The following is a 26,716-nucleotide window of genomic DNA, read 5'->3' on the forward strand; positions in this document are numbered from 1 at the left end:
TTAATTGAATGCACGAAAAGTATTGAGCAAAATGTCTCGGCACCGTGACTCATGTTTGCGAATGAACAGGCGGACTGTCGCTCCAGTCCCGCGTAACATTTAACGCCCCGTCTGTAAAAAAAATGGAGCAACACGAGTGCTTCCCAAGAGGTCACCCATTGTAGAACTACTCTCGCCCAAGTACGCTTAACTGCAGAGTTCTGATGGATCCCGTGAACTAGTGCTGGTATGATCATACCCCTTCTAATTTGTGCCGCAAAGACATATATCCCTTCTCCTTCCCTCTCCCTTCCCGTCATTTATTTCACTGTGCGTGCAACGCAGCTCTATTTCTAGTTCAAATATCAAGCGAAATGCCCCGGTGCCTCGACTCATGTCTATATGAACGAAACACCCACCGCACCTCCTTTTTTGTTGTTCTACTATGTAAGATGCTCGTAATAATAATCTTATCACGTGGTGGGCTATAATTGAATGCACGAATAATATTAAGAAAAATACTCCGGTGCCGTGACTCACGTTTGTGAATTAACCGGATGGGCTCATTCTTGTAATAACACTAAGATAAAACTTAAGCCCAAATGAGTTACACTTGACTATATGGGCTTAATTAACTCAAACTAAAATAAAACAATCCAAAATACTTAAAACAACTCAACTAATCCAGCCCATACACAAGACTTATTCTCCCATTACCAATAAGACTCAAACAAGCCAAAATTATCTCAAATCATTTAAACCCAATTAAAGTTACGAAATTGGGCTGTTCAAAAAGCTTATATCTGAACTTTTCACAATTGACCAGCCCATCATCCACATGTTTTTGAGTGAAAACTTGGAGTAATTCTTTAAGTTTATTTGCCTTTGATCTTGTTACTGGTCCGCTGAAACTTTCAGGTTTGGAACTCTATTTTTGTTACGTCATTTGAAATTTACTCCAAGTCACTTTTTGATGTTCTTTGAGTATTTTGAGTATTTTTAACCTTGTTTGCATCATTCCCTCTCCCCTCAAAACGATTCGTTCTTGAATCAATTCTTATATCAATTTCAAAAGGGGATAAATCAGATATGTTAAATGTAGTCGAAACACTATACTCACCTGGTAGGTCCACTTTGTAGGCATTTTCATTGATTTTGGGTATGATTTGAAATGGACCATCCCCACGAGCATCCAACTTAGATTTCTGTTTTGATGAAAATCATTTCTTGCGCAAATGAACCCACATCCAATCTTCGGGTTCAAATGAAATCTTGCGCCTTCCTTTATTGACATGGGATGCTACTTGTTCATTTTTCTTTTCAATGTTCTGCTTTGCTTTTTCATGAATTGCTTTAACCATTTTTGCTTTCTCATGTCCATCCAAATTAGAAATGTCACTTATAGGAATAGGCAATAAATCAAGTGGATTTAAGGGATTAAAACCATACACAATTTCAAAAGGATAAAACCCAGCAGAAGAACGTATACTTCGATTATAAATAAATTCAACAAATGGTAGCATATCTTCCCAAGTTTTAACATTCCTTCCAATAAAAGAACGTAATAATGTACCAAGTGTTCTATTTGCTACTTCCGTTTGTGGATGTGAAGTAGTAGAAAATAAAAGTTTGGTCCCAAGTTTGGACCACAAAACTCGCCAAAAGTGGCTTAAAAACTTAACATCTCTATCGGACACAATGGTTTTAGGAATGCCATGCATTCTAACAATTTCGTGGAAAAAACAAATCCACTATGTGTGTGGCATCATCTGTTTTGTGACATGGTATAAAGTATGGCATTTTAAAAAAATGATCAACAACAACAAATATTGAGTCTTGGCCTTTTCTAGTCTTAGGCAAACCCAACAAAAAATCCATAGAAATATCAAACCAAGGATGTGTAGGAATGGGTAATGGCATATATAATCCATGTGGTTGAATTCTAGACTTAGTTTGCCTACATGAGATGCACTGCACACAAATTTTCTCAACATATTTACGCATATTAGGCCAAAATAAATGTTCATGTAAAATGCTCAAAGTTTTGTCAATCCTAAAATGTCCTATTAAATCACCACTATGTGCTTCACGAACAAGCAACTCTCTGATAGAACTATTAGACACACATAATTTTTCATTTTCAAATAGAAAACTATCATGCCTATAAAAGTCTTGAAATGCCGCATGTTCATAAGCCACATAAATTTTTGAAAAATCACTATCATGCACATACAATATTTTGAAATGCTCAAATCCCAACAACTTTGTAGAAAACGTAGAGATAAGACTGTATCTTCTTGAAAGCGCATCAGCTACCACATTTTCTTTTCCTTGCTTATATTGGATCACATATGGGAAGGACTCTATGAATTCCACCCATTTTGCATGTCCTTAATTAAGCTTGTCTTGCCTTTTCAAATGCCTCAAAGATTCATGATCGGTGTGAATCACAAATTCTTTTGATAACAAATAATGTTGCCAAGTCTCTAATGCTCTTACCAAAGCATAAAACTCTTTGTCATAGGTGGAATAATTCAATTGTGCACCATTGAGCTTCTCACTGAAGTAAGCAATGGGTCTTTTATTCTGCATAAGAACAGCACTTATCCCAAGCCTAGAGGCATCACATTCAATTTCAAAAGTTGAATAAAAATTAGACAACCTTAATAAAGGCGCATTACATAACTTTTCTTTCAATAAGGAAAACATATGTTCTTGTTCTTTTCCCCAAACAAACCCCTTATAAAGTTTCATGATTTCAGTTAAAGGAGCAGCAACGGTGCTAAAATCTTTTACAAATCTTCTATAAAAGCTTGCCAAACCATGGAAACTACGCACCTCACTTACACTTTTAGGTGTCGGCCACTCTTGAATAACCTTTATCTTTTCACTATCTACCTCGATTCTTTTTGCACTCACGACATATCCTAAGAAAATGATGTGATCAATGCAAAATGTACATTTTTTCATGTTAGCATATAGTTGAAATTTGCGCAATGTGTCAAACACTTGCCTCAAATGCATGACATGGTCATCAATAGATTTGCTATACACAAGAATGTCATCGAAGTAGACAACCACAAAATTTTCAATAAATTCACGTAAAACGTGGTTTATTAAACGAATGAAAGTACTTGGCGCATTAGTCAAGCCAAATGGCATAACCAATCACTCATATAACCCTTGTTTTGTTTTAAAAGCAGTTTTTCATTCATCTCCTGGTTTTATTTTTATTTGGTGATAACTACTTATAAGATTAATTTTAGAAAATACATAAGTACCATGCAACTCATCTAACATATCATCAAGTAGAGGTATTAGGTGTCGATATTTTACCGTTATCGGCTCTACAATCAACACACATATGCCAACTACCATCTTTTTTGGGTATTAATAAGATAGGCACTGCGCATGGGCTTAAACTTTCTCGAATGTGCCCCTTTTGTAAGAGCTCCTCCACTTGCCTTTGAAGCGCTTTGGTTTCCTCGGGATTGTTCCTATAGGCTGGTCTATGGCAGCCCCGGGAATGAAGTCAATTTGATGCTCAATTCCTCTCAAAGGTGGTAAGCCTTGAGGTAGATCATCGGGAAAGACATCATTAAATTCCTGCAAAACTTCAACCACAACACTTAGCAAAGAAGGGTCAAGTTCGTTAGTTGAGAAACAAGCTTCCTTGTACATGAGTACAATCACTGGCTTGTTAAAAAATAAAGCTTTTCTCACATCTCTCATTTTAGCATATAAGTTCATTTTCTTTCCCTCATTCTTTTCTATGGTCGAATGCACCTCTTTTTTTTTCTTTTGATCTTCATTTTTCCACTCTAATTTTCTCTCACTCTATTTTCTTTTCGCTTTTTCTTTTTCTTTTCTTTTTCTCTCGGCCTCTTTTCCTACCATATACCTATTAAGATACCCATCATGCATCACTCTCTTATTCCATTGCCATGGTCTACCCAACAAAATATGACTAGCTTGCATAGGAACTACATCACATATCGCCTCATCACTATACTTCTCAATAGTAAAAGGCACCCTCACTTGCTTATTAACTCTCATCTCCCCACTATTGTTAAGCCATTGCAGTTCATAAGGTTTATAATGTTTTGTAGTTTTGAAACCCAGTTTATCAATAAACAAGGTACTAGCCACATTTACACAACTACCCCCATTAATAATCAAGCTACACAATTTTTCATTTACTAGACATCTAGAATGAAAAATGTTCTCTCTTTGCAACTTAACCCCATCATCATCATTCCTTACTTGCGTATTCAAAGCACGTATAGAAACCAACAATCTACCTTCTATAGGCATTTCTCCCATCACTACAATCCTCCAAAGGAGGCATTTCATCCTCCACATCACTCTCATCATCTGTTTCAACACCATCACCAGGCATCACCATTACCTTTTTATTTGGGCATGGAGTTAAGTGATGTGTTAGATCTTTTATATGTATGAAAGCAATTTTTTCCACCAACATGATTAACATTACGATTATACTGCCACGGTATTCCTAGTAATAAGTGTCCTGTTTGCATACTGTAGAGTTCTGATGGGATCCGGTGCGTTACTACTGCTATGATCGCAAATCTTTCATTTCGCGCTGCAGATACATACACTCCTTCTCCTTTCGTCCCCCATCCCGTCATTTGTTTCCTTGTGCGTGCACACTGCACATCTCCTTCTCGTTTTAATATCAAATAAAATGCGCCGGCACCGTGACTCACATTTGTAAATAAACCAGCGGACAATAATTATAGTCGCGCGTAACGTCGAACGACCCATCTGAAAAAAATGGTTACAACACAAGAAATTCCCAGGAGGTCACCACTCCTAGTAGTACACTTGCCCAAACACATTTAACTGCGGAGTATTGATCCGGTGAATTAGTGGTGGTTAAATGACACCTACTTCATTCCGCGCTGCAAATACATACACTCCTTCTTCTTCCTTTCCCCCTCCTATCATTTGTTTCCTTGTGCGTGCACACTGCACCTCTGCTTCTGGTTCTAATATCAAGTAAAATACCCTAACGACACGACTCACATTTGCGAATAAACCAGCGGACCATAGTTCCAGTCGCGTATAATGTCGAACGAACCATCTGAAAAAAATTGTTACAACACGAGCAATTCCCAGGAGGTCACCACTCCTAGTACTACACTCGCCCAAACATATTTAACTGCGGAGTTTTGATGAGATCCGGTGAATTAATGATGGTAAAATGGAACCTGTTTCATTCCGCACTGCAAATACATACACTCCTTCTACTTCTCTCCCCCCTCCCGTCATTTGTTTCCTTGTACATGCACACTGCACCTCTGCTTCTCGTTCTAATATCAAGTAAAATGCCCCAGCACCATGACTCACATTTGCGAATAAACCAATGGACCATAGTTTCAGTTGCGCGTAACGTCGAACGACCCATCTCCAAAAAAATGGGTGGAATATGAGGACTTCCCAGGAGGACACCCATCCTAGTACTACACTGGTCCAAGCAAATTTACCTGCGGAGTTTTGATGGGATATGGTGAATTAGGGATGGTATAATGGCACCTGTTTCAATTCGCGCTGTAAATACATACACTCCTTCTCCTTCCATCCCCTCTCCCGTCATTTGTTTCCTTGTGCGTGCATACTGCACCTCTGCTTCTCGTTCTAATATCAAGTAATATGCCCCAGCACCGTGACTCACATTTGCGAATAAACCAGCGGACCATAATTCCAGTCGCCCGTAACGTCGAACGATCCATCTGCAAAAAAATAGATGCAACACGAGGACTTCCCAGGAGGTCACCCATCCTAGTACTACTCTTGGCCAAGCATACTTAACTGTAGAGTTCTGATGGGATCCGATGCATTAGTGCTGCTATTATCACACATCTTTCATTCCTTGCTACAAATACATACACTCTCTCTCCTTCCCTCCTCCTTCCCGTCATAACTGCAGAGTTCTGATGGGATCCGATGCATTAGTGCTGCTATTATCGCACATCTTTCATTCCGTGCTACAAATCCATACACTCCTTCTCCTTCCCTCCCCCTTCCCGTCATTTGTTTCCTTGTGCGTGCACACTGCACCTGTCCTTCTCCTTCTAGTATCAAGTAAAATGTCCCGGCGCTGTGACTCACATTTGCGAATAAACCAGCAGACCATAATTCCATTCGCACGTAACGTCGAGCAACCCATCTACAAAAAAATAGGAGCAACACGAGTACTTTTGAGGAGGTTACCCATCCTAGTACTACTCTCGCCCAAGAAAACTTAAATGCGGAGTTCTAATGGGATCTGGTGCATTAGTGTTGGTATGATCACACTTGTTTCATTCTGTCGTACCTCATTTTTCATTATTTTACTATGTAAGATGCTCGTAATGACACTCTTATCATGTGGTGGACTATAAATGAATGCATGATAAGCAAAATATTCTGGTGCCAGGACTCATGCCAGTGGACTATGGCTCCTATTGTGCATAACGTTAACACCCCATCCCTAAAAAGACAGGTGCAATACGAGGATTTCCCAAAAGATCACCCATCCTAGTACTACTCTCGCCAAAGCACGCTCAACTACGGAGTTCGATGGGATCTGGTGCATTAGTGCTAGTACGATTGCACCTCTTCTATTTTGCACTACAAATACATATACCCCTTCTCCCTCGCTCCCCTTCTGTTATTTGTTTCGCTATATGCGAACACCGTACCTCTGCTTATAGTTCTAATATAGAGCAAAATACTCCGGCGCCTCGACTCATGCCCAGATGAACGGACTACCCCCTGCACCTCGTTTTTTGTTATTCTACTATGTAAGATGCTCGTAATGACACTCTTATCATATGGCGAACTATAAATGAATGCACGAAAAATATTAAGAAAAATTTCTTCGCGTTGCGACTCACTCCGAGGGACAATGGCTTTGATGACGTATAATGTTTAATGTCCCGTCAGCAAAAAAACGAGTGGACCATGAGAACTTTCTAGGAGGTCACCCATCCTAGTTCTACTTCCTCCCAAACACACTTAACTACAAAATTCGATGGGATCCAGTGTATTAGTGCAGGTATGATCGCACCCCTTCCATTCCATGCTGCAAGTACATATAACCCTTTTCCTTCCCTCACCCCTCCCGTCATTTATTTCGTTGTCGCACACACCACACCTTTGTTTCTAGTTCTAATATCAAGCAAAATAGCCCGGCACCTCGACTCACGCCTAGATGAATGGATCGCCCACCGTACCTCGTTTTTCATATTATACTATATAAGATACTCGTAATGACACTCTTATCACGTGGTGGACTATAAATGAATGCATGAAAAATATAAAGCAAAATTTTCAGGCCCTGCATCTCACACTTACATACTGTGGCTCCGATCGCACTTAACGTTTAACGTCCCGTCTAAAAAAAATGGGTTCAACACGAGGACTTTCTAGGAGGTCAACCATCCTAGAACTAATCTCGCCCAAGCACGCTTGACTACAGAGTTCTGATGGGATCCTATGCATTAGTGTTCGTTTGATCGCAACTGTCCCATTCCCCACTGTAAATAAATATAGCCCTTCTCCTTCCCTCCCCCCTCCCATCATTTATTTCGCTGCGCGGGCATACTGCATCTCTATTTCTAGTTGTAATATAGAGTGAAATGCCATGTCGCTTCGACTCACGCCCAGAAGAACGGAGGCCTGCTGCGCCTCTTTTTTCGTTGATCTATTATTTAAGACTCTCGTAATGAGACTCTTATCACGTGGTGGACTACAAATAAGTGCATGTAAAATATTAAGCAAAATGTTTCAATGTCGCTACTCATGCCGGCGGACTGTGCTACGATCGCGCGTAATGTTTGACGCCCTGTCTGCAAAAAGATGGGTGCAACAAGAGAACTTCCCAGGATGTCACCCATCCTAATACTCCTCTCGTCCAAGCACGCTTAACTTCAGAGTTCGATGGAATCTGGTGTATTAATGCTAGTATGATTGTACCCCTTCCATTCCGCGCAGCAAATACATATACCCCTTCTCCTTCCCTCCCCCTACCCGTCATTTTTTTTGCTGTGTGCGCACACCGCACCTCTGTTTATAATTTTAATATCAAGCGAAATGCCCCGACACCTCGACTCACGCCAGAAAAAAGGACCGCCCGCCGTACCTCATTTTTCTTTATTCTACTATGTAAGATACTCGTAATGACACTCTTATCACGTGGTAGACTATAAATGAATGCACGAGAAAATAGTAAGCAAAATTTTCTGACGATGGGACTCACGCAAGCGGATTGTGGCTCTGATCACATGTATAATTTTACACCCCGTTTGCAAAAAGACAGTGCAACACAAGGACTTCTCAGGAGGTCACTGATCCTAGTACTACTCTCGCCCAAGCATGCTTAACTGCATAGTTCGATGGGATCCGGTACATTAGTGCTGGTATGATCGCACCCCTTCCATTCTGCATTACAAATACATATACCCCTTCTCCTTTCCTCCCCTCTCCCGTCATTTTTTTCGTTGTGCGCGCACACTGCATCTCTGTTTCTAGTTCTAATATCAAGCAAAATGCCTCAGCGCCTCGACTTATGCCCAGATTAAAGGACCACCTGCCACACTTTTTTTTCTGTTGTTCTACTATGTAAGATGCTCGTAATAACTCTCTTATCACGTGGTGGACTATAAATGAGTGCACAAAGAAAGTAAGAAAAATGCCCCGGCACGGCGACTCACGCCGGTAAATGAACCAGTAGACTATGGCTCCAGCCGCTCGTAACGTTTCATGCCCTATCCGCAAAAAGACGGGTGCAACACAAGCACTTCCCAGGAGGTCACTCATTAGTGCTACTCTTGCCCAAACACGCTTAACTGCAGATTATGATGGGATACGATGTATTAGTGCTAGTATGATCCCACCCGTCCTATTCCTCACTACAAATACATATACCCCTTCTCTTTCCCTCCTCCCTCCCATCATTTGTTTCATTCTGTGTGGACACCCCACCTCTACTTCTAGTTGTAATTTCAAGCAAAATACCCCGTTGCCTCGACACACATCCAGCTAAACGGACTGCCCGTCGCACCTCTATTTTGCTTGTTCTAATATTAACAAAGCTCGTAATGACACTCTTATCACGTGGTGGACTATAAATAGACGTACGAAAAATATTAAGAAAAAGACGGGTGCAACACGAGGACTTCCCAGGAGGTCACCCATCTTAGTACTACTCTCGCCCAAGCACACTTAACTGTAGAGTTCTAATGAGATCTGATACATTAATGCTAGTATGATCGCAACTATTTTATTCTACGTTGCAAATACATACACTCCTTCTCATTCTCTCCCCCCTCCTGTTAATTGTTTCCTTGTGAGTGCACACAACACCTCTCCTTCTCGTTCTAATATCAAGTAAAATGCCCCAGTGTTGTGACTCACATTTGCGAATAAACTAGCGGACCATAGTTCTAGTCGCGCGTAACGTCGAATGAGCCATCTACAAAAAAATGGGTGCAACACGAGTACTTCCCAGGAGGTCACCCATCCTAGTACTACTCTCGCCACAACACACGTAAATGCGGAGTTCTGATAAAATCTGGTGCATTAGTGCTGGTATGATCACACATGTTTCATTCCGCGATACAAATACATACACTCCTTCTCCTTCCCTCCCCACTCCCGTCATTTGTTTCCTTGTGCGTGCACACTACACCTCTCCTTCTTGTTCTAATATCACGTAAAATGCCCCGGCACCGTGACTCACATTTACGAATAAACCAGCGGACCATAGTTACAGTCGCGCGTTACATCGAACGATCAATCTGTAAAAAAATGGGTGCAACACGAGGACTTCCTAGGAGGTCACCACTCCTAGTACTACACTCTCCCAAGCACATTTAATTGTGGAGCTCTGATGGGATCCGGTGAATTAGTGATGGTATAATAGCACCTGTTTCTTTCTGCGCCGCAAATACATACACTCATTCTCCTTCCCTCCCCGCTCCCGTCATTTGTTTCCTTGTGCGTGCACACTGCACCTCTCATTCTCGTTCTAATATCAAGTAGAATGTCTTAGTGCCGTGACTCACATTTAAGAATAAACCAGCGGACCATAGTTCTAGTCACGCGTAACGTCGAACTACCCATCTGCAAAAAAATAGATGTAATACAAGGACTTCCCAGGAGGTCACCCATCCTAGTACGACTCTCGCCCAAGCACACTTAACTGAGGAGTTATGATGGGATCTGATGCATTAGTGCTATTATGATCGCACCAGTTTTATTCCGCGCTGCAAATACATACACTCATTTTCCTTCCCTGCCCCTTCCCGTCATTTGTTTCTTTGTGCGTGCACACTGCACCTCTCCTTCTCCTTCTAATATCACGTAAAATGCCTCGGCACCTTGACTCATATTTGCGAATAAACCAACGGACTATTGTTCCAGTCGCGTGTAACGTCGAACGACCCATCTGCAAAAAAATAGGTGCAACACGAGTACTTCCCACGAGGTCACCCATCCTAGTACTACTTTCTCCAAATCACACTTAATTGCGGAGTTCTAATGGGATTCGGTGCATTAGTGCTGGTTTGATCGCACCTGTTTCATTCTGCACTGCAAATATATAAATTCCTTATCCATCACTCCACCTTCCCGTGATGGGGAGGAAAGGAGAAAGAGTGTATGTATTTGTAGCGCGGGATTAAACCGGTGCGATCATACCAGCACTAATACGCTGGATCCCATCAGAACTCTGCATTTATGTTTGCTTAGGCGAGAGTAGTATTAGGATGGGTGACCTCTTGGGAAGTACTCGTGTTGCGCCCATTTTTTTACAGATAGGTCGTTCTACGTTGCCTGCGACTTGAACTATGGTCCGCTGGTTTATTCGCAAATGTGAGTCACGGTGTCGAGGCATTTTATTTGATATTTGAATGACAATGAGAGGTGCAGTGTGCACGCACAAGGAAACAAGTGACGGTAGGGGGGAGGGAAGGAGAAGGAGTGTATGTATTTGCAGTGCGGAATGAAACAGGTGCGATCATACCAGCACTAATGCACTGGCTCCCATCAGAACTCCGCAGTTAAGTGTGTTTGGGCGAGAGTAGTACTAGTATGGGTGACCTCTTTGGAAGTTCTCGTGTTGCACCCGTCTTTTTCTTAATATTTTTTGTGCATCCATTTATAGTCCACCCAGTGATAAGAGTGTCATTACGAGCATTGTAAATAATAGAATAAGCAAAACAGAGGTGCGGCAGGTGGTCCGTTCATATGGGCGTGAGTCGAGGCAACAAGAAGGAGATGTGCAGTGTGCACGCAGAAATAAACAAATAACGGAAGGGGGAAGAGAATGAGAAGGAGTGTATGTATTTGCAGTGCGAAATAAAACAGGTGCGGTAATACCAGCACTAATGCATCAGATCCCATCAGAACTCCGCAGTTAAGTGTTCTTGGGCGAGAGTTGTACTCGGATGGGTGACCTTCTCGGAAGTACTCGTGTTGCACCCATTTTTTTTGCAGATGGGTTGTTCGACGTTACGCGCAACTAGAACTATAGTTCACTGGTTTATTCGTAAATGTGAGTTACGTCATCTAGGCATTTTAGTTGATATTGCAACGAGAAGGAGAGGTGCAGTGTGCACGCACAAGGAAACAAATGACGGGACGGGGGAGGGAAGGAGAAGGAGTGTATGTATTTGTAGCGCGGAAGTGAACAGGTGCGATCATACTAGCACTAATGCACCGAGTCCCATCAGAACTCCACAGTTAAGTGTTTTTGGGCGAGAATAGTACTAAGATGGGTGAACTCCTGGGAAGTCCTTGTGTTGTACCCATTTTTTTGCATATGGGTCATTCGACGTTTCGCGCGACTGAAACTATGGCGCGCTGGTTTATTCGCAAATGTGAGTCACGGCACCGGGGCATTTTACTTGATATTAGAATGAGAAAGAAAGGTGCAGTGTGTATGTACTAGGAAACAAATGACGTTACGGGGGAGGGAAAGAGAAGGAGTGTATGTATTTAAAGCGCGTAATGAAACAGGTGCCATCATACCATCACTAATTCACCAGATGGCATCAGAACTCCGCAGTTAAATGTGCTTGGACGAGTGTAGTACTAGAAGTGGTGACCTCTTGGGAAGTCCTTGTGTTGCATCTATTTTTTTGCATATAGATCGTTCGACGTCACGCGCGACTGGAATTATAGTCCGCTGGTTTATTCACAAATATGAGTCACGGCACCGAAGCATTTTACGTGATATTAGAAGGAGAAGTAGAGGTGCAGTGTGCACGCACAAGGAAACAAATGACGGGAGGGGGGAGGGAAGGAGAAGGAGTATATGTATTTGCAGTGCGAAATGAAAGAGGTGCCATCATACCAGCACTAATGCACCGGATCCCATCAAAACTCCGCAATTAAGTGTGCTTGGGAAAGAGTATTACTAGGATGGGTGACCTCTTGGGAAGTCCTCGTGTGGCACCTATTTTTTTACAGATGGGTCATTTGATGTTACTGGCAACGAGAACTATGGTCCGCTGGTTTATTCGCAAATGTGAGTCACTGCGCAGGGGTATATTACTTGATATTAGAACGAGAAGCAGAGGTGCAGTGTGCACGCACAAGGAAACAAATGACGGGACGGGGGAGGGAAGGATAAGGAGTATATGTATTTGTATCGCAGAATGAAACAATTGTGATCATACTAGGACTAATGCACCGGATCCTATCAGAACCCCGCAGTTAAGTATGCTTGGGTGAGTGTAGCGCTAGGATGGGTGACCTCCTAGGAAGTCCTCATGTTACACCCATTTTTTTGCAGATAACTTGTTCGACGTTACACGTGACTGGAACTATGGTCCATTGGTTTATTCATAAATGTGAGTCATGGCGCCGAGACATTTTACAGGATATTAGAATGAGAATGAGAGGTTCAGTCTGCATGCACAAGAAAACAAATAATGGGAGGGGGGAGGGAAAGAGAAGGAGTGTTTGTATTTATTGCGCGGAATAAAATAGGTGCCACTATACCATCACTAGTTCTCCGGATCCCATCAGAACTTCGCAGTTAAATGTGCTTGCGCGAGTGTAGTATTAGGAGTAGTGACCTCCCGGGAAGTCCTTGTGTTTCACCTATTTTTTTCAGATGGGGTGTTCGACGTTACGCGCGACTGGAAGTATGTTCCGCTGGTTTATTCGCAAATTTGAGTCACGGTGCCGAGTCATTTTACTTGATATTAGAACGAGAATGAGAGGTGTAATGTGCACGCATAAGAAAACAAATGATGGGAAGGGGGAGAAAAGGAGGAGTGTATGTATTTGCAGCACAGAATAAAACATGTGCGCTCATACCAGCACCAATGCACCGGTTCCCATCATAACTCCTCAGTTAAGTGTGCTTGGGCGAGAGTCATACTAGGATGAGTGACCTCCTAGGAAGTCCTCGTGTTACACCTATTTTTTTGCAGATAACTCGTTCGACGTTACACGCGAATGGAACTATGGTCCGTTGGTTTATTCGCAAATGTGAGTCACGGTGCCGAGACATTTTACTATATATTAGAACGAGAAAGAGAGGTGCAGTGTGCATGCACAAGGAAAGAAATGACGGGAGGGGGGAGGAAGGAGAAAGAGTGTATGTATTTGCAGCGCAGAATGAAACAGGTGCCATTATACCATCACTAATTCTACGGATCCCATCACAACTCCGTAGTTAAATGTGCTTGGGCGAGTGTAGTACTAGGAGTGGTGACCTCCTGGGAAGTCATTGTGTTTCACCTATTTTTTTTAGATAGGGCGTTCGACGTTACACGCAACTGGAACAATGTTCTGCTGGTTTATTCGCAAATGTGAGTCATGGTGCTGAGTCATTTTACTTGATATTAGAACGAGAAGGAGAGGTGCAGTGTGCACGCACAAGGAATCAAATGACGGGAGGGTGGAGGAAGGAGAAAGAGTGTATGTATTTGCAGCGCGGAATTAAATAGGTGCGATCATGCTAGCACTAATTCACGGGATCCATCAGAACTCTGCAGTTAAGCGTGCTTTTACGATAGTAGTTCTACGATGGGTGACCTCTTGGGAAGCACTCATGTTGCACCCTTTTTTTTGCAGGCGGGGCGTTAAATGTTACAGGGGACTGGAGCTACGGTCCATCAATTAAAGCTTTTCGTTGCCGAGGCATTTTTCTTAATACTTTTCATGCATTCAATTAAAGCCCATCACGTGATGAGAGTGTCATTGCGAGCATCTTAAATAGTAGAACAACGAAAAATGAAGTGCGGCGGGCAATCCGTTCATATGGGCATGAGTCGAGGTGCCAGGGCATTTCGCTCGATATTAGAACTAGAAATAGAGGTGAGTTGTGCGCACAGCGAAACAAATGACGGGAAGAGAGAGGGAAGTAGAAGTGGTATATGTTTTTGCGGCGCAAATTAGAAGGGGTGCAATCATACCAGCACTAGTTCACCGGATCCGATCAGAACTCCGCAGTCAAGCGGGCTTGGGCGAGAGTAGTAGTAGGATGGGTGTCCTCCTAGGAAGTTCGTGTTGCACCCTTCTTTTTGTAGATAGGGCATTAAATGTTACGTGGGACTAGAGAGACGGTCCGGCAGTTCATTCACAAATGTGAGTCACAGCTCCGGGATATTTTGCTTAATATTTTTCGTGCATTCAATTGAAGCCCATCACATGTTGAGAGTGTCATTGCGAGTATCTTACATAGTAGAACAATAAAAAAGGAGGTGCGGCGGGTGTTTCATATAGACATAAGTCGAAGCCCCGGGGCATTTCACTCGATATTAGAACTAGAAGCAGAGGTGAGTTGCGCCCACAGCTAAATAAATGATGGGAAGGGAGAGGGAAGGGTAGTGGTCTATGTATTTGTGGCGCAAACCAAAACAATTGCGATCATACCAGCACTAGTTCACTGGATCCCATCAGAACTCCACAATCAAGCGTTCTTGGGCGAGAGTAGTACTAGAATGTGTGACCTTCTGGGAAGTGCTCGTGTTCCACCCTTATTTCTACAGATGGGGCGTTAAATGTTACGTGGGAACAGAGCGACGGTCTGTCGGGGCATTTTGCTTAATATTTTTTGCACATTCAATTAAAACCAATCACGTGATAAGAGTGTCATTGCGAGCACCTTACATAATATAACAACAAAAAATGAGGTGCGGTGGGCGATCCATTCATATGGGCATGAGTCAAGGCGCTGGGGCATTTCACGTAACATTAGAACTAGAAGAAGAAGTGAGGTGCGCGCATAGCGAATCAGATGACGGGAGGGGAGAGGGAAGGAGAAGGGGCATATGTATTTGCGGCGCAAACAAGAAATGGTGCGATCATACCAGCACTAGTTCACCGGATTCCATCAGAACTCTGCAGTTATGTGTGCTTGGGCGAGAGTAGTACTAGGATGGGTTACCTCCTGAGAAGCTCTCAGCTCTCGTGTTGCATTTTTTTTTCAGACTGGGCGTTAAACATTACGGGGGACTAGAGCGACGGTCTACCAGTTCATTCGCAAACGTGAATCACGGCGCCGGAGCATTTTGTTTAATATTTTTCGCGCATTCAATTAAAGTCCATCACGTGAAAAGAGTGTCTGCGAGCATATTACATAGTAGAACAATAAAAAATGAGGTGCAGCGCTATCCGTTCATATGGGCACAGGTCGAGGTGCCGAGGTATTTCGCTTGATATTATAATTAGATGCAGAGGTGAGGTGCACGCACAGCGAACCAAATGACGGGAGGGGAGAGGGAAGGAGAAGGGATATATGTACTTGCGACGCAAACTAGAACGGGTGCGATCATACCAGCACTAGTTCACCGGATCCCATCTGAACTCCCTAGTTAAGCGTGTTTGGGCGAGAGTAGTACTAGGATGGGTGATCTCCTGAGAAATTCTCGTGTTGCACCATTCTTTTTGCAGACGGGGCATTAAACATTCAACTGGACCAGAGTAATGGTCTGCTGATTCATTTGCAAACGTGAGTCATAGCACCAGAGTAGTTTTATTAATATTTTTTCAGCATTTAATTAAAGCCTATCACATGATGAGATTGTAATTGCGAGCATCTTAAATAGTAGAACAACAAAAAATGAGAGGCGACGGGCGATCTGTTCATATGGGTATGAGTCGAGATGCGTTGTTCGACGTTAGTGCGACTGGAACTTTAGTTTGCTGGTTTATTCGCAAATGTAAGTCACAGTGCCGGGGTATTTTACTTTATATTAGAATGAGAATGAGAGTTGCAGTGTGCACGCACAAGGAAACAAATGACGGGAGGGGGGAAGGAAGGAGAAGGAGTGTATGTATTTGCATCACAGAATGAAACATGTGCCATTATACCATCACTAATTCACCAAATCCCATCAGAACTCCGCAGTTAAATGGGCTTAGGCGAGTGTAGTACTAGAAGTTGTGACCTCCTGGGAAGTCCTTGTGTTGTACCTATTTTTTTCAGATGGGGTGTTCGACATTATGCACGACTGGAACTATAGTCTGCTGGTTTATTCACAAATGTGAGTCACAGCACCGAAATATTTTACTTAATATTAGAACAAGAATGAGAGGTGCAGTGTGCACGTACAAGGAGACAAATGACAGGAGAGGGGAGGGATGGAGAATGAGTGTATGTATTTGCAGCGCAGAATGAAATAGGTGCGATTATATCAGCACTAATGCACCGAATCCCATCAGAACTCTGCAGTCAAGTGTGGTTGGGCGAGAGTATTACTAGGATGGGTGACCTTCTGGGAAGCCCTCATGTTTCACCTATTTTTTGCAGATGGGTCCTTCGACATAACACACAACTGGAAATATGGTCCGCTGGTTTATTGACAAATGTGAGTCACGGCGCTCGGGCATTTTATTTGATATTAGAACGAGAAGGAGAGGTGCAGTGTGCACGCACAAAAAAATAAATGATGAAGGGGGGAGGGAACGAGAAGGAGTATATGTATTTGCAGCGCGGAATAAAACAAGCGCGATCATACCAGCACTAATGAACCGGATCCCATAAGAAGTCTGCAGTTAAGTGTGCTTGGGCGAGAGTAGTACTAGAATGGGTGAACTCCTGGGAATTTCTTGTGTTGCACCTATTTTTTTGCGGATGGGTCGTTCGACGTTACACATGACTGGAACTATAGTCCGCAGTTAAGTGTGCTTGGGCAGAGTAGTACTACGATGGGTGACCTCCTGGGAAGTTCTCCTATTACACTTATTTTTTTACAGATGGGTCGTTCAACGTTACGCGCGACTGGAACTATGGTCCCTTGGTTTATTTGCAAATGTGAGTCACGGCACCGGGGCATTTTACTTGATAATAGAACGAGAAGGGGGGAGGAAAGGAGAAGGAGTGTGTGTATTTGTAGTGCGAAATAAAACAAGTGCGATCATACTAGCACTAATGCACCAGATCCCATCAGAAGTCCGCAGTTAAGTGTGCTTGGGCGAGGGTAGTACTAGAATGGGTGAACTCCTCGGAAGTCCTCGTGTTGCACCTATTTTTTTGTAGATGGGTCATTCGACGTTACACACGACTAGAACTATGGTCCGCAGTTAAGTGTGCTTGGGCAAAGTAGAACTACGATGGGTGACCTTGTGGGAAGTTCTCGTGTTGCACTTATTTTTTTACAGATGGGTCGTTCGACGTTACGCGCGACTAGAACTATGGTCCGCTGGTTTATTTGCAAATGTGAGTCACTGCGCCAGGGCATTTTACTTGATATTAGAACGAGAATGAGAGGTGCAGTATGCACGCATAAAGAAACAAATGATGGGAAGGGGGAGCGAAGGAGAAGGAGTGTATGTATTTGCAGTGCGGAATAAAATAAGTGTGTTCATACCAGCACTAATGCACTGGATCCCATCAGAAGTCCGCAGTTAAGTCTGTTTGGGCAAGAGTAGTAGTAGAATGGGTGACCTCCTGGGAAGTCCTCGTGTTGTACCTATTTTTTTGTAGATGGGTCGTTCAACATTACGCACGACTTGAACTATGGTCTGCAGTTAAGTGTGCTTGGGCAGAGTAGTACTACGATGGGTTACCTCCTGGAAAGTTCTCGTGTTGCATTTATTTTTTTACAGATGGGTCATTCGACATTACGCACGACTGGAACTATGGTCCACCGGTTTATTTCGTAAATATGAGTCACGGCACCGGGCCATTTTACTTAATATTAGAACGAGAATGAGAGTTGCAGTGTGCACTCACAAGCAAACAAATGACGGGGGGGAGGGAAGGAGAAGGAGTGTATGTATTTGCAGCGTGGAATGAAATAAGTGTGATCATACCAGCACTATTGCACCGGATCCCATCAGAAGTCCGCAGTTAAGTATGCTTGGGCGAGAGTAGTACTAGAATAGACCTCCTGGGAAGTCCTCGTGTTGCACTTATTTTTTTGCATATGGGTCGTTCAACGTTACGCACTGGAACTATGGTCCGCAGTTAAAAGTGCTTGGGCAGAGTAGTACTACGAAGGGTGACCTCCTGGGAAGTTCTCTTGTTGCACTTATTTTTTTACAGATGGGTCGTTCGACAATACGCGCAACAAGAATTATGGTCCGCTGGTTTATATGCAAATGTGAGTCACGGCGTCGGGGCATTTTACTTGATATTAGAACGAGAATGAGAGGTGCAGTGTGCACGCACAAGGAAACAAACGATGGGAGGGGAGGGAAAGAGAAGGAGTGTATGTATTTGCAGCGCAGAATGAAACAAGTGGGATCATACCAGCACTAATGCACCAGATCCCATCATAACTCCGCAGTTAAGTATGCTTGAGCGCGAGTAATACTAGAATAGGTGACTTCCTAGGAAGTCCTCGTGTTGCACCTATTTTTTTGCATATGGATCGTTCGACATTACGCACGACTGGAACTATGGTCCGCAGTTAAGTGTGCTTGGGCAGAGTAGTACTACGATGGGTGACCTCTTGGGAAGTTCTCATGTTCCACTTATTTTTTTACAGATGGGTCGTTCGACGTCACTCATGACTAGAACTATGGTCCGCTGGTTTATTCACAAATGTGAGTCACGGCGCTGGGGCATTTTACTTGTTATTAGAACGAGAAGAGAGGTGCAGTGTTGCACGCACAAGGAAACAAATGACAGGAGGGGGGAGGGAAGGAGAAGGAGTATATGTATTTACAGCACGAAATAAAACAAGTGTGATCATACCAGCACTAATGCTCCGAATCCCATCAGAAGTCCGCAGTTAAGTGTGCTTGGGCAAGAGTAGTACTAGAATTGGTGACCTCTTGAGAAGTTCTCGTATTGCACTTATTTTTTTACAGATGGGTCGTTCGACATTAAATGCGACTGGAACTATGGTTTGCTGGTTTATTCGTAAATGTGAGTCACGGCGTCAGGGCATTTTACTTGATATTAGAAAGAGAAGGAGAGGTGCAGTGTGCACGCACAAGGAAACAAATGACGGGAGGGGGGAGGGAAAGAGAAGGAGTGTATGTATTTGCAGCGTGGAATGAAACAAGTGCGATCATACCAGCACCAATGCACCGGATCCCATCAGAAGTCCACAGTTAAGTTTGTTTGGGCGAGAGTAGTACTAAACTAGGTGACCTCCTGGGAAGTCCTCGTGTTGCACCTATTTTTTTGCAGATGGGTCGTTCGACGTTACGCACGACTGGAACTATGGTCTACTGGTTTATTCATAAATAAGTGTCACAGTGTCGGGGCATTTTACTTGATATTAGAACAAGAAGCAAAGGTGCACTGTGCACGCACAGGAAAACAAATGATGGGAGGGGGGAGGGAAGGAGAAGGAGTGTATGTATTTGCATCGCATAATGAAATAGGTGCCATTATACCAGAACTAATGCACCAGATCCCATCATAACTCCGCAGTTAAGTGCGCTTGGGTGAGAGTAGTACTAGAATGGGTGACCTCCTGGGAAGTCCTCGTGTTACACCTATTTTTTTGCAGATGGGTCGTTCGATGTTACGCACGACTGGAACTATGGTCCACAGTTAAGTGTGCTTGGGCAGAGTGGTACTATGATGGGTTATCTCCTGGAAAGTTCTCGTGTTGTACTTATTTTTTTACAGATGGGTCATTTGACGTTACGCACGACTGGAACTATAGTCCGCCGGTTTATTTCGCAAATATGAGTCACGGCGCCGGGGCATTTTACTTGATATTAGAACGAGAATGAGAGTTGCAGTGTGCACTCACAAGGAAACAAATGACGGGAGGGGGGAGGGAAGGAGAAGGAGTGTATGTATTTGCAGCGCGGAATGAAATACGTTAGATCATACCAGCACTAAATCATTGGATCCCATCAGAACTCTGCAGTTAAGTGTGCTTGGGCGAGAGTAGTGTTAGGATGGGTGACCACCTGGAAAGTTCTCGTATTTCACCCAATTTTTTACAGATGGGTCGTTCGACATTACACGCGACTAGAACTATGGTCCGCTGGTTTATTCACAAATAAGAGTCACGGCGCAGGGCATTTTACTTGATATTAGAACGAGAAGCAGAGGTGCAGTGTGCACGCACAAGGAAACAAATGACGGGAGGGGGGAAAAAAGGAGGAGTGTATGTATTTGGATCACAGAATGAAACAAGTGACATTATACTAGAACTAATGCACTAGATCCCATCAGAACTCCGCAGTTAAGCGTGCTTGGGCGATAGTAGTACTAGAATGGGTGACCTCCTAGGAAGTCCTCGTCTTACTCCTATTTTTTTACAGATGGGTCGTTCGACGTTACGCTCGACTTGAAATATAGTATGTTGGTTTATTCGCAAATGTGAGTCACGGCACCAGGACATTTTATTTGATATTAGAAGGAGAAGGAGAGATGTAGTGTGCACGCACAAGGAAACAAATGATGGGAGGGGGGAGGGAAGGAGAAGGATTGTATGTATTTGTAGCGCAGAATGAAACATGTGCGATCATACTAGCACTAATGCATCGGATCCAATCAAAACTCTGAAGTCAAGTGTGCTTGGGCGAGAGTAGTACTAAAATGGGTGACCCCCTGGGAAGTACTCGTGTTCCACTTATTTTTTTGCAGATGGGTCGTTCGACATTACGCACGACTAGAACTATGGTCCGCTAGTTTATTCGCAAATGAGAGTCACGGTGCCAGAGTTTTTTTCTTGATATTAGAACGAGAAGGAGAGGTGTAGTGTGCACGCACAAGGAAACAAACGAAGGGAGGGGGAAGGAAAGAGAAGGAATGTATGTATTTACAGCGCGAAATGAAACATTTACGATCATACCATCACTAATTCACTAGATCAAATCAGAACTCCGGAGTTAAGTGTGTTTGGGCGAGAGTAGTACTAGGATGGGTGACCTCTTGAGAGTTCTCGTGTTTCACCCATCTTTTTACAGATGGGTCCTTCGACGTTGCGCGCGACTGAAACCATGGTCCGCTGGTTTATTCGCAAATGTGAGTAACGGCACCGGAGCATTTTACTTGATATTAGAACGAGAAGGAGAGGTGCAGTTTACACGAAAAAGGAAAAAAAAAGACAGGAGGGGGGAGGGAAGGAGAAGGAGTGTATGTATTTGTAGCGTGAAATGAAACATTCGCGATCATACCATCACTAATTCACCGGATCAAATCAGAACTTCGGAGTTAAGTGTGCTTGGACGAGAGTAGTACTAGGATGGGTGACCTCTTGGGAAGTCCTCATGTTTCACCGATTTTTTTACAGATGGGTCCTTCGACATTACGTGCGATTGAAACTATGGTCCTGTGATTTATTCACAAATGTGAGTGACGTCGCTGGAGCATTTTACTTGATATTAGAACGAGATGGAGAGGTGCAGTTTGCACACACAATGAAAGAAATGATGGGAGAGGGGAGGGAAAGAGAAGGAGTGTATGTATTTGCAGCGCGGAATAAAACATTTGCGATTATACCATCACTAATTCACCTTATCAAATTAGAACTCTGGAGTTAAGTGTGTTTGGGCGAGAGTAGTACTTGGATGAGTGACCTCCTAGGAAGTGCTTGTGTTGCATCCGTCTTTTTGCGGACAGGGCATCAAACGTTAAACCCGACTGGAGCCATAGTCCACTGGTTCATTTGCCGGCGAGAATCGTCGCACCGGGGCATTTTGCTTACTTTATTTTGTGCACTCATTTATAGTCCACCACGTGATAACAGAGTCATTACAAGCATCTTACACAGTAGAACAACGAAAAAAAAATATGTGGCAGGTGGTCCTTTAATCTGGGCATAATTCGAGGCGCTGGGGCATTTTACTTGGTATTAGAACTAGAAACAGAGATGCAGTATGTGCGCACAACGAAAAAAATAACGGGAGAGGGGAGGAAAGGAGAAGGGGTATATGTATTTGCAATGCGGAATGAAAGTGGTGCGATCATACCAGCACTAATGCAACGGATCCCATCAAACTATGCAGCTAAGCATGCTTGGGCGAGAGTAGTACTAGGATCGGTAACCTCATGAGAAGTCCTCATGTTGCACTATTTTTTTACAAATGGGGCGTAAAACGATACATTTGATCGGAGCCGCAATCCGCTGGCGTGAGTCGCGTCGCCAAAAAATTTTGCTTATTATTTTTTCGTGCATTCATTTATAGTCTACCACGTGATAAGAGTGTCATTACGATCATCTTACATAGTAGAATAAAGAAAAATGAGGTACAGCGGGCGGTCCTTTCTTATGGCGTGAGTCGAGGTGTCGGGACATTTTGCTTGATATTAGAACTATAAACAGAGGTGCGGTGTGCGCGCACAGCGAAAAAAATGACGGGTGGGGGGAGGGAAGGAGAAGGGGTATATGTATTTGCAGTGCGGAATGGAAGGGGTGCAATCATACTAGCATTAATACACCGGATCCCATCGAACTCCATAGTTAAGCGTGCTTGGGCAAGAGTAGTACTAGGATGGGTGACCTCTCGGGAAGTTCTCTTGTTGCACCCGTCTTTTTGCAGATGAGGTGTCAAACGTTACACGCGATCGGAGCCACAGTCTGCCGGCATGAGTAGCGACGTTGAAACATTTTACTTAATATTTCACGTGCACTTATTTGTAGTCCACCACGTGAAAAGAGTCTCATTATGAGAATTTTACATAGTAGAACAACAAAAAAAGAGGTGCAGCGGGCCTCCGTTCTTCTGGGCAGTCAAAGCAACATGACATTTCACTCTATATTAGAACTAGAAGCAGAGATGTGGTATGCTCGCACAGCAAAATAAATGATGGGAGGGGGGAGGGAAGGAGAAGGGCTATATGTATTTGCAGTGGGGAATGAGACAGTTGCGATCATACAAACACTAATGCATAGGATCCCATTAGAACTCTATAGTCAAGCGTGCTTGGGCGAGATTAGTTCTAGGATGGGTGACCTCTTGGAAAGTCCTCGTGTTGAACCCGTCTTTTTGTAGATGGGGTGTTAAACGTCAAGTGTGATCGGAGCCACAATCTGTCGGTGTGAGTCGCGGGGCCTGAAAATTTTGCTTAATATTTTTCGTGCATTCATTTATAGTTCACCACGTGATAAGATTGTCATTACGAGTATCTTACATAGTATAACAATGAAAAACGAGGTTCGGTGGGCGATCCCTTCATCTGGACGTGAGTCGAGGTGCCGGGATATTTCGCTTGATATTAGAACTAGAAACAAAGGTGTGGTGTGTGCGCACAACGAAACAAATGACGAGAGGGGAGAGGAAAGGAGAAGGGGTATATGTATTTGCAGCGTTGAATTGAAGGGGTGCGATCATACCTGCACTAATGCATTGGATCCCATCGAATTTCGTAGTTAAGTGTGTTTGGGCGGAAGTAGTACCAGGAGGGGTGACCTCCTGGAAAGTTATCATCTTCCACTCGTTTTTTTGTTGACGGGACGTTAAACATTATGCATTATCAAAGCCATTGTCCCTCGGAGTGAGTCGCAACGCTGAGACATTTTTCTTAATATTTTTCGTGCATTCATTTATAGTTCGCCACGTAATAAGAGTGTCATTACGAGCATCTTACATAGTAGAATAACGAAAAATGATCTGCAGGGGGTAGTCCAATCATTTGGGCATGAGTCGAGGCACCAGAGCATTTTGCTCTATATTAGAACTATAGGCAGAGGTGCGGTGTTCGTGCATAGCGAAACAAATAACAGGGGGGAGGGAGGGAGAAGGGGTATATGTATTTGTAGCGCAAAATAGAAGAGGTGTGATCATACTATCACTAATGCACCGGATCCCATCAAACTCTGTTGTTGAGCGTGCTTTGGCGAGAGTAGTACTAGGATGGGTGATCTTTTGGGAAATCCTCGTGTTGCACCCGTCTTTTTACAGATGGGGTGTTAAACATTATGCGCAATAGGAGCCATAGTCCGTCGGTATGAGTCGTGGCGCAAGAATATTTTGCTTAATAATTTTTGTGCATTCATTTATAGTCCACCACATGATAAGAGTGTCATTACGAGCATCTTACATAGTAGAACAATGGAAAATGAGGTACGACAAGCGGTCCGTTTATCTAGGCGTGAGTCGAGGTGCCTGGACATTTCACTTGATATTAAAACTAGAAACAGAGGTGTAGTGTGCATGCACAGCGAACAAATGACAGAAGGGGGGAGGGAAGGAGAAGGGTTATATGCATTTGCAGCACGAAATAGAAGGGGTGCGATCATACCAACACTAATGCATCGGATCCTGTCAAACTCTGCAGTTAAGCGTGCTCTGGTGAAAGCAGTATTAGGATGGGTGACCTCTTGCGTAGTCTCGTGTTCCACCTGTCTTTTTATGGACGGGGCGTCAAATATTACGCATGACCGGAGCGGCAGTCCGCCTGTGTGAGTCGCGACATTGGGACATTTTGCTTAATATTTTTCATGCATTCATTTATAGTCCATCATGAGATAAGAATGTCATTTCGATTATCTTACATAGTAGAAAATGAAAATAGAGTTGTGGCGGGCAGTCTATTCATCTGAGCATGAGTCCAGATGCTTTGGCATTTTGCTTGATATTAGAACTAAAAATAGAGGTGCGGTGTGCGCGCACAACAAAATAAATGATGAGAGGGGAGAGGGAAGGAGAAGTGGTATATGTATTTGCAGCGCGGAATGGAAGGGGTGCGATCATACCAGCAGTAATGTATCGGATCCCATCGAACTTCGTAGTTAATCGTGCTTGGGCGAGAGTAGTACTAGGATGGGTGATCTCCTAGGAAGTTTTCATATTGCACCCTTCTTTTATTAGATGGGGCGTTAAATGTTAATTTGCAAACGTGAGCCACGATGCCAGAGCATTTTGCTTAATATTATTCGTGCATTCAATTATAGCCCACCACGTGATAAGATTATTATTACGAGCATCATACATAGTAGAACAACAAAAAAGGAGGTGCGACAGGTGTTTCATTCATATAGACATGAGTCGAGGCACCGGGGCATTTCGCTTGATATTAGAACTAGAAACAGAGGTGCGTTGCGCGCACAGCGAAACAAATGACGGGAAGGGAAAGGGAAGGAGAAGGGATATATGTCTTTGCAGCACAAATTAGATGGGGTGCAATCTTACCAGCACTAGTTCACGGGATCCATTAGAACTCTGCAATTAAGCGTGCTTGGGCGAGAGTAGTTCTACGATGGGTGATCTCTTGGGAAACACTCGTGTTGCACCCTTTTTTTTTGCAGACGGGACGCTAAATGTTACCCAGGACTGGAGCGATGGTCTGCCTGTTCATTCGAAAACGTGAGTCACGGTGCCGAGGCATTTTGCTTAATACTTTTCGTGCATTCAATTAAAGCCCATCACGTGATGAGAGTGTCATTGCGAGCATCTTAAATAGTAGAACAAAAAAAAATAAGGTGCGGCTGGCGATCCGTTCATATGGGCATGAGTCGAGGTGTCAGGGCATTTTGCTCGATATTAGAACTAGAAACAGAGATTAGTTGCGCGTACAGCGAAACAAATGACAGGAAGGGAGAGGGAAGGAGAAGTGGTATATGTCTTTGTGGCGCAAATTAGAAGGGGTGCGATCATACCAGCACTAGTTCATCGGATCCCATCATAACTCCACAGTCAAGCGTGCTTGAGCAAGAGTAGTAGTAGGATGGGTGACCTCTTGAGAAGTATTCGTATTGCACCCTTCTTTTTGTAGACGGGGTATTAAATGTTACGCGGGACCAGAGCGACAGTCCGGTGGTTCATTCACAAACGTGAGTCACAGCGCTGGGACATTTTACTTAATATTTTTTGTGCATTCAATTAAAGTCCATCACGTGTTGAGAGTGTCATTGCGAGCATCTTACATAGTAGAACAATGAAAAAGGAGGTGCGTCGGGTGTTTCATATAGACATGAGTCGAGGCGCCGGGGCGCTCGATATTAGAACTAGAAGCAGAGGTGAGTTGCGCCCATAGCGAAATAAATTATGGGAAGGGAGAGGGAAGGGGAAGGGGTATATGTATTTGCGGCGCAAACCAAAACGATTGCGATTATACCAACATTAGTTCACTGGATCCCATCAGAACTCTGTAGTCAAGCATTCTTGGGCGAGAGTAGTACTAGGATGCGTGACCTTCTGGGAAGTGCTCGTGTTGCACCCTTCTTTCTACAGATGGGGCGTTAAATGTTACGTGGGACCAAAGCGACGGTCCATCGGGACATTTTGCTTAATATTTTTTGCACATTCAATTAAAACAAATCACGTGATAAGAGTGTCATTGCGAGTACCTTACATAATATAACTACAAAAAATAAGGTGCGGTGGGCGATCTGTTCATATCGGCATGAGT

General features: G+C 43.5%; 23 pseudogenes; 19 read left to right on the top strand and 4 right to left on the bottom strand.

Moving 5' to 3' along the window:
- Positions 1-5,746: 5,746 nt before the first annotated feature.
- On the bottom strand, positions 5,747-5,865 carry LOC148254273 (5S ribosomal RNA; annotated as a pseudogene).
- A 619-nt stretch (positions 5,866-6,484) lies between these two features.
- Positions 6,485-6,602, bottom strand: LOC148254274 (5S ribosomal RNA; annotated as a pseudogene).
- A 1,244-nt stretch (positions 6,603-7,846) lies between these two features.
- Positions 7,847-7,964, bottom strand: LOC148254275 (5S ribosomal RNA; annotated as a pseudogene).
- A 1,182-nt stretch (positions 7,965-9,146) lies between these two features.
- On the bottom strand, positions 9,147-9,265 carry LOC148254276 (5S ribosomal RNA; annotated as a pseudogene).
- Positions 9,266-10,997: 1,732 nt separating this feature from the next.
- Positions 10,998-11,116, top strand: LOC148254277 (5S ribosomal RNA; annotated as a pseudogene).
- A 237-nt stretch (positions 11,117-11,353) lies between these two features.
- On the top strand, positions 11,354-11,472 carry LOC148254278 (5S ribosomal RNA; annotated as a pseudogene).
- An 857-nt stretch (positions 11,473-12,329) lies between these two features.
- On the top strand, positions 12,330-12,448 carry LOC148254279 (5S ribosomal RNA; annotated as a pseudogene).
- A 1,955-nt stretch (positions 12,449-14,403) lies between these two features.
- LOC148254280 (5S ribosomal RNA) lies at positions 14,404-14,520 on the top strand (annotated as a pseudogene).
- A 780-nt stretch (positions 14,521-15,300) lies between these two features.
- Positions 15,301-15,426, top strand: LOC148254281 (5S ribosomal RNA; annotated as a pseudogene).
- Positions 15,427-15,767: 341 nt separating this feature from the next.
- LOC148254282 (5S ribosomal RNA) lies at positions 15,768-15,886 on the top strand (annotated as a pseudogene).
- Positions 15,887-16,950: 1,064 nt separating this feature from the next.
- LOC148254283 (5S ribosomal RNA) lies at positions 16,951-17,069 on the top strand (annotated as a pseudogene).
- Positions 17,070-17,355: 286 nt separating this feature from the next.
- Positions 17,356-17,474, top strand: LOC148254284 (5S ribosomal RNA; annotated as a pseudogene).
- A 328-nt stretch (positions 17,475-17,802) lies between these two features.
- On the top strand, positions 17,803-17,921 carry LOC148254285 (5S ribosomal RNA; annotated as a pseudogene).
- A 326-nt stretch (positions 17,922-18,247) lies between these two features.
- On the top strand, positions 18,248-18,363 carry LOC148254286 (5S ribosomal RNA; annotated as a pseudogene).
- Positions 18,364-19,133: 770 nt separating this feature from the next.
- Positions 19,134-19,252, top strand: LOC148254287 (5S ribosomal RNA; annotated as a pseudogene).
- Positions 19,253-19,458: 206 nt separating this feature from the next.
- On the top strand, positions 19,459-19,577 carry LOC148254288 (5S ribosomal RNA; annotated as a pseudogene).
- A 206-nt stretch (positions 19,578-19,783) lies between these two features.
- LOC148254289 (5S ribosomal RNA) lies at positions 19,784-19,902 on the top strand (annotated as a pseudogene).
- Positions 19,903-20,231: 329 nt separating this feature from the next.
- On the top strand, positions 20,232-20,350 carry LOC148254290 (5S ribosomal RNA; annotated as a pseudogene).
- Positions 20,351-20,877: 527 nt separating this feature from the next.
- LOC148254291 (5S ribosomal RNA) lies at positions 20,878-20,996 on the top strand (annotated as a pseudogene).
- Positions 20,997-22,776: 1,780 nt separating this feature from the next.
- Positions 22,777-22,894, top strand: LOC148254292 (5S ribosomal RNA; annotated as a pseudogene).
- A 2,153-nt stretch (positions 22,895-25,047) lies between these two features.
- LOC148254293 (5S ribosomal RNA) lies at positions 25,048-25,165 on the top strand (annotated as a pseudogene).
- A 785-nt stretch (positions 25,166-25,950) lies between these two features.
- LOC148254294 (5S ribosomal RNA) lies at positions 25,951-26,069 on the top strand (annotated as a pseudogene).
- Positions 26,070-26,408: 339 nt separating this feature from the next.
- LOC148254295 (5S ribosomal RNA) lies at positions 26,409-26,527 on the top strand (annotated as a pseudogene).
- The last annotated feature ends 189 nt before the right edge of the window (positions 26,528-26,716 follow it).

The sequence above is a fragment of the Carica papaya genome, chromosome 5, assembly GCF_054855325.1.
Source record: "Carica papaya isolate Zhongbai chromosome 5, ASM5485532v1, whole genome shotgun sequence".
Taxonomy (NCBI): domain Eukaryota; kingdom Viridiplantae; phylum Streptophyta; class Magnoliopsida; order Brassicales; family Caricaceae; genus Carica; species Carica papaya.